Source organism: Armigeres subalbatus, unplaced genomic scaffold (assembly GCF_024139115.2).
Source record: "Armigeres subalbatus isolate Guangzhou_Male unplaced genomic scaffold, GZ_Asu_2 Contig739, whole genome shotgun sequence".
Classification (NCBI taxonomy): Eukaryota; Metazoa; Arthropoda; class Insecta; order Diptera; family Culicidae; genus Armigeres; species Armigeres subalbatus.
Window position 1 is genome coordinate 138,546 of NW_026943522.1, and position 14,730 is coordinate 153,275.

At 43.5% G+C, this 14,730-nt stretch overlaps 1 pseudogene; it reads left to right on the forward strand.

The window, feature by feature from the left end:
• LOC134204603 (uncharacterized) overlaps positions 1–14,730 on the forward strand; it is a 204,653-nt pseudogene that overhangs the window by 137,316 nt on the left and 52,607 nt on the right.

Sequence of the window (14,730 nt, forward strand, 5' to 3'; positions counted from 1 at the left end):
CTACAAATAATCTTCCTCCTGATAAATTCACCTTGATCGTCGGGCGCAGCACTACCCGTCGGATCTTTAATGTAGCCTTATACCTCGGAAATCGAAAATGACGTCGAATCATAAATACATAGCGACCAAAATCCAACAACAAAATCTCGTGAGGTGTGACGCTACCTTTGGGAACAATCTTCACCAGCCAGTCGGTTTTGTTCTGAAACGCTTCGGAAAAATAGTATTTTTCAAATAAATAAACATAATTCTACCAAACAATTTTTGCTTTCAATTTATTTCTTTAAATTCGTAGATACAATTCATTCGGTATTTTTATTACCGTAGTCTGTACTATATTTTACAGATCACTCGGTAATGTTTTACTGAGTGCTCAGTAAAAATTGACATTTCGTCAACGCACACTCAGAACCGAGACCTCGGTACTGAGTTGAACTATTTTACCGAGGCGGGTACCGAGAGCTCAGCTGTTGAGAAATCGGTAATCTGGTAACCGAGCCCGGTAAATAAAATTAAGTGTGTACTGCCTTCTGTTCCCAGTACGGAAAATATCGGCAACACAAGTATGTCTAATCCTGGAACAGAACTGGTTTAGGAGGTACTCAGCACCCGAGTATCTGATTAGTGACAATGCCACAACATTTTTGTCAAAAGATTTCAAAATCTTACTGGACAAATACCGCATTAAACATTGGAAAAATTCAAGGCATCACAGCCAATCAAATCCAGTCGAAAGACTGAACAGAACAATAAATGCATGTATCCGAACCTATGTACGGTCCGATCAGAAAATGTGGGACACGAGAGTTTCTGAAATAGAATATGTGCTAAATAATACTCCGCATAACGCCACTGGATTCAGCCCATATCGAATTCTTTTTGGTCATGAAATAGTTGGAAAAGGAGATGAGCATAAAATGGACAAGGATGAGGAAGAAGTATCGGATGAGGAAAGGGTAGGAAGGAAGTTGGAAATCGATCGTTTAATCTACAACATAGTATACAAAAATCTTCGAAAAAGCTACGAGAAAAACGCGAAAATCTATAATCTCCGTCATAAAACCGTTAGTCCGTCGTATACCATTGGGCAAAAGGTCCTAAAACGAAATTTTAAACAATCCTCTGCGATTGAATCGTACAATGCTAAACTCGGTCCATTGTACATCCCATGTACGGTAATCGCTCGCATAGGAACGTCATCGTATGAGGTGGCGGACGAACATGGGAAATCGTTAGGGATATTTTCGGGAGCTGACCTTAAGTCGGAAGAAACCTAAAAAGAAAAAAAATAATACAGTATCTGATTCACACTATTCACGATTAGACAACAAAATAAACTTAGCCTGTTTTCGTCGTGGCAACATCAATGCCGCCAGAAGAGTCCATAAATTCATTCATTAGAATGAATGATTCCATTCAGTAATATGAATGAATCAATCGTCGAACACCAGAAGCATTCGCAGCTCGGTGCACCCTGCGAATGTAAATAAAAGAATTCGGGTTGTACAACCATATAGCTCCATCTAGCTCGAAACCATGCTCAAACCTACCTTTCTAAACTATGAAGTTTCATTGTGTCTCTCGGAGGCAGTATCCAAAGCTGATCCTTGTAAATATGACCGACAAATGATACAGGAACTGCCGTGACTGTCGCGCGTTAGTCCGTTTCGAAGAAACACTACAAAACTAATAGTTTTCCATAAAATAGGATGAAATTCACTTTGCCACTTGTTTTCCGTTTTTTTTTATCAGAATCAATTTTGTTTTCGTTTTCGAGTTTGACAGATGGAATGTTTATGTGTTGGTGGACACCCACTCACACAGTATCTCAATCGCTTTCTTTCAATGGAAAGTGGAACTCAGAGATGCAGAAGTGTTGCCAGTTTAATTTTCGTGCAATTCTATTATTTTCTAAAATAAATAATACGAAATTGAAATGAAAACGTCGTGTAATGCTGAGTTAGTGTCTCCATTGCCTGTTTTTAAAATGAATTTCATTCATTTTAAAAGAAGGAGTGTGGGGTAATGTAACCGTTGGTCACAAAATGCAGTTTGTAGCTCCACCACAAACAAATATTCCTCGTTTTCCTGTTTATCCTTGGTGAGTTTTTTCTTGTTTAGTAGTTCGACCCTGTCCTTGTCAAAAGAACTCAAACGTTTATGCTGTTATGCCTGTCACCCAATTGTCGTATTGTTTGTTTGTAGCGGTTTGAACTTTAACTTGTATGCAAGAAAGTGCGCAAAGCTGATAAAAAAGGTAACCCAGAGAGGACGTTATCCGAAAAATCCGTTTTTGTTCGTGTCCGTTTCCCAAATTTTAGAATTTATATGCTTGGCCTAAACCGATGTCGTCCTTTCTGTCCGTGTCCATCAAAGGAATTAGAAGTGCGCGACGTGATCCTTAAAGTTAAAGTTGAAAACTTAAAATTACGATAGTAGTAAAACGTTAAAACTATTATCACAGTTCGTTGTAGTACGAATACAATATACAACAATAAGCGTGAACAGCATTGTAAAGTTCACCAATAAGCAGCCACAAAAAGGTCCGTCCAACGGGCCTTTTTTGTGCTTTTTGCGAGTGCTTGTCCGGATCGTCATCTGGCAAGCCCATCTTCCACAGAACCCTCGGAACGTCGTCGAAAAGGCTGAAGGATTGGAATCCGTTACCAAATTCCAATCGGGAATCCCCCCAAGAACGGACAGAAACCTCATCCAGCCCAACGTTCCACTGAGGTTCATCCAGCCGACCGGTTTATGTTACGGCGTAAATTCGGTCCAGCTAAATAGAACCCGGTTTGAAACCGCCATTGCTCGCCATCATCGAAGCCGAGCATCTCAGACCGGTTCATGTTCCGGCGTGAATTCGGTCACCGCAGAAACCGCACAACAGCCCTCGTAATCCACCATCGCATCCCGCACCCCACCAGTTCCCGTACCACATCTGCCAGCCAACGAGCATCGAACGATCCATCTAAAACTAAACCGCAAGTACCACACAAACAGATAGAGTGACGTCACTATTTAGGCCTATCGAATTAGGGTAATAAAATTTGTTAAATGAGTATAGTGTGTGGCCCAGTTTTATATAGTGATCCCTGGGGTTGAATAATTTACACCTAGTTCTGCCTTGTTTTCGTTTTCCGTGCTCATAAAGGAGTTCCAGGCCTCGTCCTGGTTGGACAGTTCTGAAGGGTCCACAAGTGTGGCTTGTGAGCACTCAGTGTTTGGGAACTTTGGTTTGCCTTTTCCAGCGTTACGTAATTTCTGGCTATTTTCTCTTTTTGTTCCCTTTCGAATGAACGTGGATGATTGTGTGTGTAACCGACTGGCAGCATAAACGACCCTGTCTCAACATACTTATCCCAGTGGAAAATTCCCTACCGTGAGCTGCGGCTAGGCTACAACAGGTTCAACTTTATTGATTACAAGAAAGCAGCTCTCCCGCGCGCGCGAGCCATTTCGTTCGAGATGTCGCGGAGACCAGACCATGGTACCACCTTCGGCATCGGCGGAGCTCCTATCGCAAATTTTATTCCCGGCGATGGTGTAGGTCGCGCGGTCATCGTCGTCAGCATCAACAGCACTCAGATGGAATTTTCTTGCGTGTTTCTCTACGATATTTCTGCAACGGTGGCGTCTGAAGCACCATCGATTAGCTGTCATCAGTGAAAGCAGCTCTTAAGCCATAATTTGAGGCGAAACGAATTTTGATCAAAGTTCATATTAATCTGATATTTCCCTGATAGTTTTCGTCGGTGGCGGAATCACGACCGTGCGTCAGGGACGCTACAAAAAATTATTCGCATGGATAGCATCAATACCAGTGAAATTTCCCGTCAAGATTATAATTTTAGTAGATAGACTGTTACTTGTTTCAGGTTTAATTTCCATCCATGCGAATACATTTTTGCAGCTTCTCCTTCTGACGCACGCTCTTCGTTCCCACTGATGGCGTAGGTAGCGCTCGTAACAGGAACGTCGCGACAGAGAATCCAACGATGGCAATATGTTGCAGTGTAGCGGTAAAATCATAGAGCCAGCATCTGCATTTAAGTGAAATACTCTTGTGATATTCTGACTATCGAATGGTTGCTGTTATGTTGGTGATTAGGAATTCCTTAAAACAAATACCGAAAATAATCTCCTCTAGGAATTCTGGAAATAATTTCCAAAGAAATTCCTGAAGGAATTTATGAAAATTTCCAAAGAAATTCGTAAAAGAATTTCCGAAGGAACCTCTAATGGAATGTTCCTAAAAATATCCAGAACAATTCCTTAAGGTGTTTTCTTAAATAAACTATCGAATGAATTCCTAAAAAATCCCCAAGGATTTCAAAATAATCCCAGTTTATTCTCAAAATATTCCCAGTAGATCATAAGTACTAAAACGCTAGTGGCGCTGTAATCATTAAAATTATTTTGCCATTTAAAATTATTTGGCTTCAATAAGCTTAACTTGGCATGTGCTATCTATCATGTTGTAGTGTATGATTGGTTGCATCAATAACATCGGTTTGACACTTATACTACCGGTTTTTTGACTGCTATGCTTGAGCACAATACTGCCCCCACTCGCATAACAGTCCCATTTGACTTTTCGTCACTTTTGAGTTAGCCCAATGAATAGGGTTCATTTCTTATGTACTTCCATAAATCATAATAAAAACTGCGATTTTGTATGCCTATGAGTAAAAAAAAATCATAGTCGTAGTCCCAGAATTTACATGAACTATTTTTGACTATTGATGTTTCAATTTATTAGATTTTTTATTAAAAGTTTCATATAGAAGATACGATTTGGAACTTCAATAGCTGTTATCTCAGTATGCGAAAAAAAGGGTATGGGACTAACATGTGGGTGGGGGCAGAATAGATGTTGGTCACATGAACTGGAGCGATATTAGCAGTTTTATACTTTTTCATCATCTGTATTTCCGAATTTCTAAAGGACTTCCTTAACACATTTCCGAGGAATCTGAGATGAGTCAGCCGTGGGCTGAAATTCTCATTAATAAAAACATTAAAATTTGCAAGGAATGTGCTAAACCCAAATGATTTTCTGAAGGAATATCCGTACGAAGTTCTGAAGGAATTCCCGAAGAAAGTCCCAAACAAATTTCCAAAATAATTCTTGAAGAAGTTTACTAAAGTTCCTCTAAAGAAATTACTAATTAAAATCTATCGAATTTTCGAAGAAATTTTAAAAGAATATCTGGAAAAATCTCCAAAGTATTTTACGAAGGATACCTTAATAGAATTTTTTTATGGAATTCTGGAGGAAGTTCCGAATGAATTCCCGAGGGAAATTTTTTCGAAGCAATTCTTAGAATGTCCCTTTGAAGGAATTTCCAATTTCATTTCCTGGAGGAATTTTCGAACGAATACCGAATTTTTGATTGAATGATTGAAGCAATTTCTGGATGAACTAATTTACGAGTCAGGGCCATAAAACAAAACCAGGCAGAAGGTGGCTGGGTTCGATTCCCGATCAGGTCTAGGGAATTTTCGGGTTGAAATTTTTTTTGACCTCCCTGGAAATATAAATGTTACATCGTGTTGGCCTCACGATATATGAATGAAAATTGGTAATCCGGCTTAGACAAACCGCGCATTTAACAACAGTGGAAGTGCTTATCTATCTTCTTATTATATTATATATTATATATTATATTATATTATATATTATATTATATTATATATTATATATATATAAAACTCAATGTTTGTATATTTGTATGTATGTTTGTATGTATGTTCCAGCATAACTTCTGAACCCATTTACCGATTTTAACCAAATTTGGAACACACATTCTTTATCTTGAGGAGACGACGATAGGGGGGTTAGGCATGCTCTTTGGAAAAGGGGGAGGGTGTGGGGGGAGGGGTATTGCTTAGTTATCGGTCAACTCAGTGTAAATTCTGAACCCCTTGGCCGATTTCAACCAAATTTAGAACACAAATTCTTTATCTTAAGGTGGGGACGGGTCGAGCATGCATTTTGGAAAAGGGGGAGGGTATGGGGGAAGGGGTATTGCTTAATTATAGATCTACGCAGTTTAAATTCTGAACCCCTTGGCCGAATTCGACTAAATTTGGAGCACAAATTCCTTATCTTAAAAAGGGGACGATAGGGGGTTAAGCATGCTCTTTGGAAAAGGGGGAGGGTGTGGGGGGAGGGGTATAGCTTAGTTATCGATCAACTCAGTGTAAATTCTGAACCCCTTGGCCGATTTCAACCAAATTTTGAACACAAATTCTTTATCTTAAGGATGGGACGATAGGAGGGTTGAGCATGCTCTTTGAAAAAGGGGGAGGGTATGGGGGTAGGGGTATTGCTTAGTTATCGATCAACGCAGTTTAAATTCTGAACCCCTTGGCCGATTTCGACCAAATTTGGAACACACATTCTTTATCTTAAGAAGGGAACGATAGGGGGTTAGGCATGCTCTTTGGAAAAGATTGAGGGTGTGGGAGGAGGGGTGTTCTTTACAAAAGAGGGAGGGTATGGGGGGAGGGGTATTGTTTAGCAATCGATTAACTCAATGTAAATCCTGAGCCTCATGACCGATTTGAACCAAATTTGTATCAAATATTGTCTGTCCTAAGGAAGCGATTTTAGTGGATGTGGTTAAGTAATTTAAAAAAAGGGGAGGGTGTGGGAGAGGGGGTATTGTTTAGTTATCGATCAATTCAGCATGACTTCTGATCCCATTTATCGATGTCCACCAAATTTGGAACCCATATTATCTGTCTAAGGAAGACTATATCAGACTGGGTATGAGTGCCATAGCTAAATGAGAGAGAGGGTATATCCATTAAACGAACAGTTGAGTATACCTTTTATCGCATAGGTCAATTCAAACCAAACACGTAAGCACGTAATCCCTACCCAAAGGAAACTATTATAGAGAGGCTGGAAGGGACTTTTGGAATGGGATGGGGGGGGTATTGGGATTGGGTATTGTTGTTCATCGGAATAATTGTATGCCCAGTGAAAAGCAATGATTAACGTGTTTCCTTCTGAATGGTGGATATGATTGCTTCTTCAAAAGTAGGCATTTGCCCGGAATAAGACAATGGTGGGTGTGATCCCTTCTTTAAAAATATGCGTTGCCCGAATATGGCATCGATGAATGTTTTTCCTTCTTTAGAAATAGACGTTTTCCCGGAATCCCACGATCCATTCTTCAAAATCAGTCAATGTTTCCAAAAGCCTTCTTTTAATCAAATGATAAAGTATGAATAAGTAAACACAACTACCCTGTTGATCAATTGGTTTTATCATTTTCCGATTGTAAAAGAAAACTGCAAACCAAACTGGCAATTCCGAGCAAGGCCGGGTACATAAAGCTAGTTAACACTAAACTGCGAGGCGGCAATGTGCTAGTGGGATATGCAACTTCTGCAAAATCTGTATATGGCACGTTTGTTTTTACCTCAAAATTAATGTCCCCGTCGTCGGGGGTGACAATGGGTCAAATGGGGGTGAGAATGGGTCACTGTTTCAACTACTTAGAATGCTTGTAGAATAGATTGAATGCATCTGAGAACAAGAAGACCAAAATATAAGAGACCTTTGACATTTTCGACCAAATAACTTTGGGCTAGATGGACTTCGGTCAAATGATGGGCTTGGTCAAACTACATATTCGGCCTAACAACTTTCGGCATTGTGGCTTTCGGCCAAATTACTGTCGATCATAGGTAGATTTAGGTAGATTTAGCATAAATGCTAGCTTCTCCCCATCATTCCACAAAACTGATTGTTTACTTACTCTGTGATATTGTTTTACTTGTTTTTCAGGCTGTTTGGGTGTTCGTTGTTTCACTGCCCGTAATCATCATCAATTCACCCCGGCATTCAATTCCGCGAGCACCAAAGACGATGACGACGCTGGATTCCGCGGGAACTGGGATGTTCATTACTGGACTGCTGGCGGAAACGTATGCTGATTTGCAAAAGTTTTCCTTCCGACAAGATCCAATAAATCAGGGCAAATTTTGCAACGACGGTAAGTTCGTTTTCATTTGGTCACTTGCTGTTATACTGCCTATGATCGCATATCAGTCCCATCAATGCTGGATTTCTTATTCATATGAGACAACTATGCGATTGTGGGCAGTATATGTACATGAGAGAGGGTGATAATCTCCTTGAGATGAAGCGGTTCGAAACCATAAACAAACAACTGTAAATGTAGCTTGGGTTTTCAAGTATAGAAGCATAAAGAGCAGAACACTTTTGTCGCAGTAGCGCGCTGACCGTTTTTCATAACCTCGGGCTTTTCTCAATGGGGATTAGTAGGGCTTTTTGCCTTTCGCGTATATGTAGTACCAATCAACTTCATAGAATTTCTAATATTGAGACATTGCAACAAATGTCCAACAAAATTATTTCCAATTTTAGACAAAAATCGTTGCAATCTTCCATTGCAACGATTAGCTCCTTGTACCCTTAGTATAATTTAGGTAATTTAGGAAACTGAACAGCTACCGGAGGAGTGGAAGGAAGGGGTTATATGCCCCATCTACAAGAAAGGCGACAGGCTAGAGTCTGAGAACTTTCGAGCGATCACCATCCTTAATGCCGCCTAGAAAGTGATATCCCAGATCATCTTCCGACGTCTGTCACCATTAGTGAATGAGTTCGAGGGAAGTTATCAAGCCGGCTTCGTTGGCGGTCGCTCGACAACGGACCAGATCTTTACTGTACGGCAAATCCTTCAAAAATGCCGTGAATAACAGGTCCCAACGCACCATCTGTTCGTTGATTTCAAGGCGGCATACGACAGTATAGACCGCGTGTAACTATGGAAAATTGTGGACGAGAACAGCTTCCCTGGGAAGCTTACCAGACTGATCAAAGCAACGGTGGATGGTGCGCAAAACTGTGTGAAGATTTCGGACGAACACTCCAGTTCGTTCGAATCGCGCCGGAGACTAAGACAAGGTGATGGACTTTCGTGCCTGTTGTTCAACATTGCGCTAGAAGGTGTCATGCAGAGAGCCGGGTGTAACAGCCGGGGTACGATTTTCAACAGATCCAGTCAATTTATTTGTTTCGCGGAGGACATGGACATTGTCGGCCGAACACTCGCAAAGGGAAGTAGTGTTACGATAGACGGGGATACCGAGGTGGTCGATGAATTCGTGTACCTTGGATCCTTGCTAACGGCTGATAGAACCACCGACAAACCGACGTGCCTTCCCATATACAGTTCTTCAAAATTCGTGGCAATTTATTCCACTAACTCCATCTGTGCGATGATTTACACAACAGCTCTCACATGTGTGTGGGCAAACAAGAACATGCACTCTTCGTAGAATTTTATCAGCTATCGAATATTAATCAATATTCGGGTTTACATTCCATATGAGAATGTTTATCATAAAGGTCAGTATTTTCATGCTAGAATTATTTTTTAAGCTAAAATGCTATTTGTAGTGATGGTATAGGATTTTTACTGTCGGGTATAGCATTGTGAAGAGATTTTTAATTGGGGTTTATTTTAATTAACATCGCTGTGTAGATTACTCAAAGCGTGCATATGATGTTTACACCGAACAGCTGGTCGATTCTCGCGCATTTTTCCTTCTCTCTTTCTTGCAGGGGTCTGCGAAGCGGCCATATTTTTGATATATTTATTATTTAATCAGACTAAGGCCGAAGTGGCCTGTGCGGTATATAAGAGTCTTCTCCATTCGGCTCGGTCCATGGCTACACGTCGCCAACCACGCAGTCTACGGAGGGTCCGCAAGTCATCTTCCACCTGATCGATCCACCTTGCCCGCTGCGCACCTCGCCTTCTTGTGCCCGTCGGATCGTTGTCGAGAACCATTTTCACCGGGTTACTGTCCGACATTCTGGCTACGTGCCCGGCCCATCGCAGTCGTCCGATTTTCGCGGTGTGAACGATGGATGGTTCTCCCAACAGCTGATGCAATTCGTGGTTCATTCGCCTCCTCCACGTACCGTCCGCCATCTGCACCCCACCATAGATGGTACGCAGCACTTTCCTTTCGAAAACTCCAAGTGCGCGTTGGTCCTACACGAGCATCGTCCAGGTCTCGTGTCCGTAGAGGACTACCGGTCTAATTAGCGTTTTGTAGATTATCAGTTTGGTACGGCGGCGAACTCTATTCGATCGGAGCGTCTTGCGGAGTCCAAAGTACGTACGATTTCCAGCCACTATGCGTCTCCGAATTTCTCTGCTGGTGTCATTTTCGGCAGTCACCAGTGAGCCCAAGTACACAAATTCTTCTACCACCTCGATTTCGTCACCACCGATGCAAACTCGCGGTGGGTGGCTCACATTGTCTTCTCTTGAACCTCTTCCTATCATGTACTTCGTCTTCGACGTGTTGATGACTAGTCCGATCCGCTTAGCTTCCCTCTTCAGTCTGATGTAGGCTTCCTCCATCTTCTCAAAGTTACGTGCCATAATATCTATGTCGTCGGCGAAACCAAATAGCTGGACGGACTTATTGAAAATTGTACCACTCGTGTTAATCCCTGCTCTTCGTATTACCCTTCCAAAGCGATGTTGAATAGCAAACACGAAAGACCATCACCTTGCCGTAACCCTCTGCGGGTTTCGAAGGGACTCGAGAATGCCCTGAAACTCGAACTACGCACATCACCCGATCCATCGTCGCTTTGATCAACCGTGTCAGTTTATCCGGAAAACCGTGTTCGTGCATTAGCTGCCATAGCTGGTCCCGATCGATTGTATCATATGCGGCTTTGAAGTCGATGAATAGATGATGTGTGGGCACGTTGTATTCGCGGCATTTCTGCAGTACTTGGCGAATGGCGAACACCTGGTCCGTGGTGGAGCGTTCGCCCATAAAACCCGCCTGGTACTGCCCACGAACTCCCTTGCAGTTGGTGCTAGTCGACGGCATAAAATTTGGGAGAGTACCTTGTAGGCGGCGTTCAGCAATGTGATTGCGCGGTAGTTGCTACAATCCAGCTTATCGCCCTTTTGTAGATGGGACACACGACACCTTCCATCCACTCCTGCGGCAAAACTTCCTCCTCCCAAATCTTGGTAATGACCCAGTGCAGCGCTCTAGCCAGTGCCTCACCACCGTGTTTAAATAGCTCTCCTGGTAGTTGGTCAACCCCAGGGGCTTTGTTGTTCTTCAGCCGGCCAATCTCCTCCTGGATTTCCTGGAGATCCGGAGCCTGTAGAATTATGTCCTGCGCGCGTTCTCCCAGGTCCATCACCATACCGCCATCTTCGTCTGCCACATCGCCATTCAGGTGTTCTTCGTAGTGCTGCCGCCACCTTTGGATCACCTCACGCTCGTTCGTAAGAAGGTTCCCGTTTATGTCCTTACACATATCAGGCTGTGGCACGTGGCCCTTAAGTGAACGGTTTAACTTCTCATAGAACTTTCGTGTGTTATTAGCGCGGTACAGTTGCTCCGTTTCTTCACGGTCTCGATCTTCCTGCTGGCGCTTTTTCCTCCGGAAAATCGAGTTTTGTCTGTTCCGCGCCTGTTTATATCGTGCCTCGTTCGCCCTCGTGCGGTGTTGCAGCAATCTCGCCCATGCTGCATTCTTCTCTTCCACTAACTGCTCACATTCGCCGTCATACCAGTCGTTTCTCTGATCCGGGGGCACCGTGCCAAGTGCAGCGGTTGCGGTGCTACCAATGGCGGATCGAATATCTCTCCAGCCATCTTCAAGAGACGCTGCGCCTAGCTGCTCTTCCGTTGGAAGTGCCACTTCCAGCTGCTGCGCGTATTCTTGGGCTAGTCTACCATCTTGTAGCCGCCCAATGTTAAGCCGCGGCGTCCGAATTCGACGCGTGTTGTACACCGTCGAGAGTTTTGAGCGCAGGCATACTGCAACGAGGTAGTGGTCGGATTCAATATTCGCACTGCGGTAAGTGCGGACGTTCGTGATGTCGGAGAAGAATTTAGCGTCGATTAGAACATGGTCGATTTGGTTTTCCGTTTCTTGGTTAGGTGATCTCCATGTGGCCTTGTGGATATTTTTGCGGGGAAAGAAGGTGCTTCGGACTACCATTCCGCGGGAGGCTGCGAAGTTTATGCATCGTTGGCCGTTGTCATTCGATACGGTGTGCAGACTATCCGGTCCGATGACCGGTCTATACATTTCCTCCCTTCCTACCTGTGCGTTCATGTCACCGATGACGATTTTGACGTCCCGCAGTGGGCATCCATCGTATGTCTGCTCCAGCTGTGCGTAGAACGCTTCTTTCTCGTCGTCGGGTCTCCCTTCGTGTGGGCAGTGCACGTTGATGATGCTATAGTTGAAGAAACGGCCTTTAATCCTCAGCTTGCACATCCTTGCGTTGATTGGCTGCCACCCAATCACGCGTTGGCGCATCTTACCCAGCACTATGAAGCCGGTTCCCAGCTCGTTGGTGGTGCCACAGCTTTGGTAGAAGGTAGCCGCTCGATGCCCGCTTTTCCACACTTTCTGTCCTGTCCAGCAAATCTCCTGCAGCGCCACGACGTCGAAGTTGCGGGGATGTAATTTATCGTAGATCATCCTGTCGCAACCTGCGAAACCTAGCGACTTGCAATTCCATGTTCCAAGCTTCCAATCGTGATCCTGTATTCGTCGCCTAGGTCTTTGCCGATTATATCGAGTCGCATTATCTCTTATATTGTTCGTAATGATTGGTTTTCTAGGCGGCTTATTGGGCCAGCGCAAACCTCCTGTCTCGTCGGAGGGCCGTCGTGTCAGGGCTGTTTAGCGTCCCACCTAACACCAGGACTTGGGCTTGTGCGCTTTGAGCGGCACACGGTCGCTTTGGTGGGGCCTACTTGCGGATACATGCAGCTTTTTATAGAGGTTTAACAGGGCCCACTGTCAAACCCCACCACATCCTAGGCAAGCCCCACAACTCGCAGATGGCCTGGGGAGGGATCGTCAAGCCCTTGGACATAGTCCCTGCTGCCCGCGAATATTTTGGAAGCTGTTCTCGTCCACAATTTTCCATAGTTACACGCGGTCTATACTGTCGTATGCCGCCTTGAAATCAACGAACAGATGGTGCGTTGGGACCTGTTATTCACGCCATATTTTTTATGCCAGCATCAAAATCATCGATTAATTTAACACGAAGACGTAATTATAGTCATCAAAAACCTCCAATTGAAAATATGTTTCAAATATCGTAATATTTTGGCGAAGTAGAGCGCTTGGTGCCGATCAAAATGTGAACATTTATTAAAGACATCAATATTCTTGTTCAAACACACCTCGCATTCATACTTTCGCACAAGTTCTCGAAAAATGGTGAAAAATATTTATGTCCATTTGGAAAAAATCAGTTCGGAATAATGGTTTGTTTACAAAATAGAATTGTCAATAGGAAACCCAATTTCAATAGAACAAAGGGAAACTCAAAGATGTTGGCTATTGTCAAACGTAGTGGGTAGGATTGAGGGTGCCAGATACCTGCTTTCTTGACTTCTTTTGTCAAATGATCGCTTATGTCAGCAGTGACAGAACGAGTTACAACACTGCGAGTAAAACGGCGTTCAATTTTTTTGCCAATGTTGGAATTAGACAGGCCCGTCGGTTTGTCGGTGATAGCACTGTTAGTCGTGAAATACGAAGGCGCATCATCTGTGGAAGTCAGACCTACTACGGGCTCCAGAAGAAAATGCGGTCAAAAAAGATTCGCCACCGCACCAAATGTGTCATGTACAAGACGCTAATAAGACCGGTTGTCCTCTACGGACATGAAACATGGACAATGCTCGAGGAGGACTTACAAGCACTCGGAGTATTCGAGAGACGGGTGCTTAGGACCATCTTTGGTGGTGTGCAAGAAGACGGTGTGTAGCGGCGAAAAATGAACCAAGAGCTCACCCAGCTCTACGGCGAACCCAGTATCCAGAAGGTAGCTAAAGCCGGAAGGGTATGATGGGCAGGGTATGTTGCAAGAATGCCGGACAGCAACCCTGCAAAGATGGTGTTCGCTTCCGATCCGGCAGGTGGAGCGCAGCGAGCGAGGTGGGCAGACCAGGTGCAAAACGACTTGGCGAGCGTGGGGCGCACTCGAGGATGGAGAGATGCGGCCTCGAACCGTGTATTGTGGCGTCAAATTGTTGATTCAGTGTTATCTGTTTAGATGTAAACTAAATAATCGAATGAGTCTTGAACGAATGGTATTTCAAATAAAGATATTTTGACGTTTTATCTGGATTACTCACATATAAAATTTAGTTCTATGTATCCCAAGTTTTCTTATGCAACACTGGGTGAACAAGCTATGGGATTGTTACACCACTCCTCAACATGTTGTAGGATCTTATCCCACACATATATTTTCTCATACGCCATAGTGTTTGACCCTCTAATATGATTATGTAGTATTATATGTGTTAGACACGCATCCGAATGACACATCGTCATGTCAAGAGCACTTCATATGGCTCCCCCCTCTGCTGTTAAATTCTAAGAAATTGACACCTTGCAGCTTACTATCAAAAAAGCACATCCACATTTATTAATTATGAGATTTCTGTGCCCTGTTGCCAGTTAATCATATGGGATAGCCATATGGGATAGCCGGTAAAATTTCCTAGACTAGACTGGACTTCGAACCCACCCACATCCAGCATTATTTGCTTTGTAACCGTGCGTATCACCGCTGAGATACGGTACGCCCCACCATGTTTAGTCTAAAGATATTTGTCTCATACTCGGCTGCCGACGTATTTCGTTTGCCATAGGGGTTC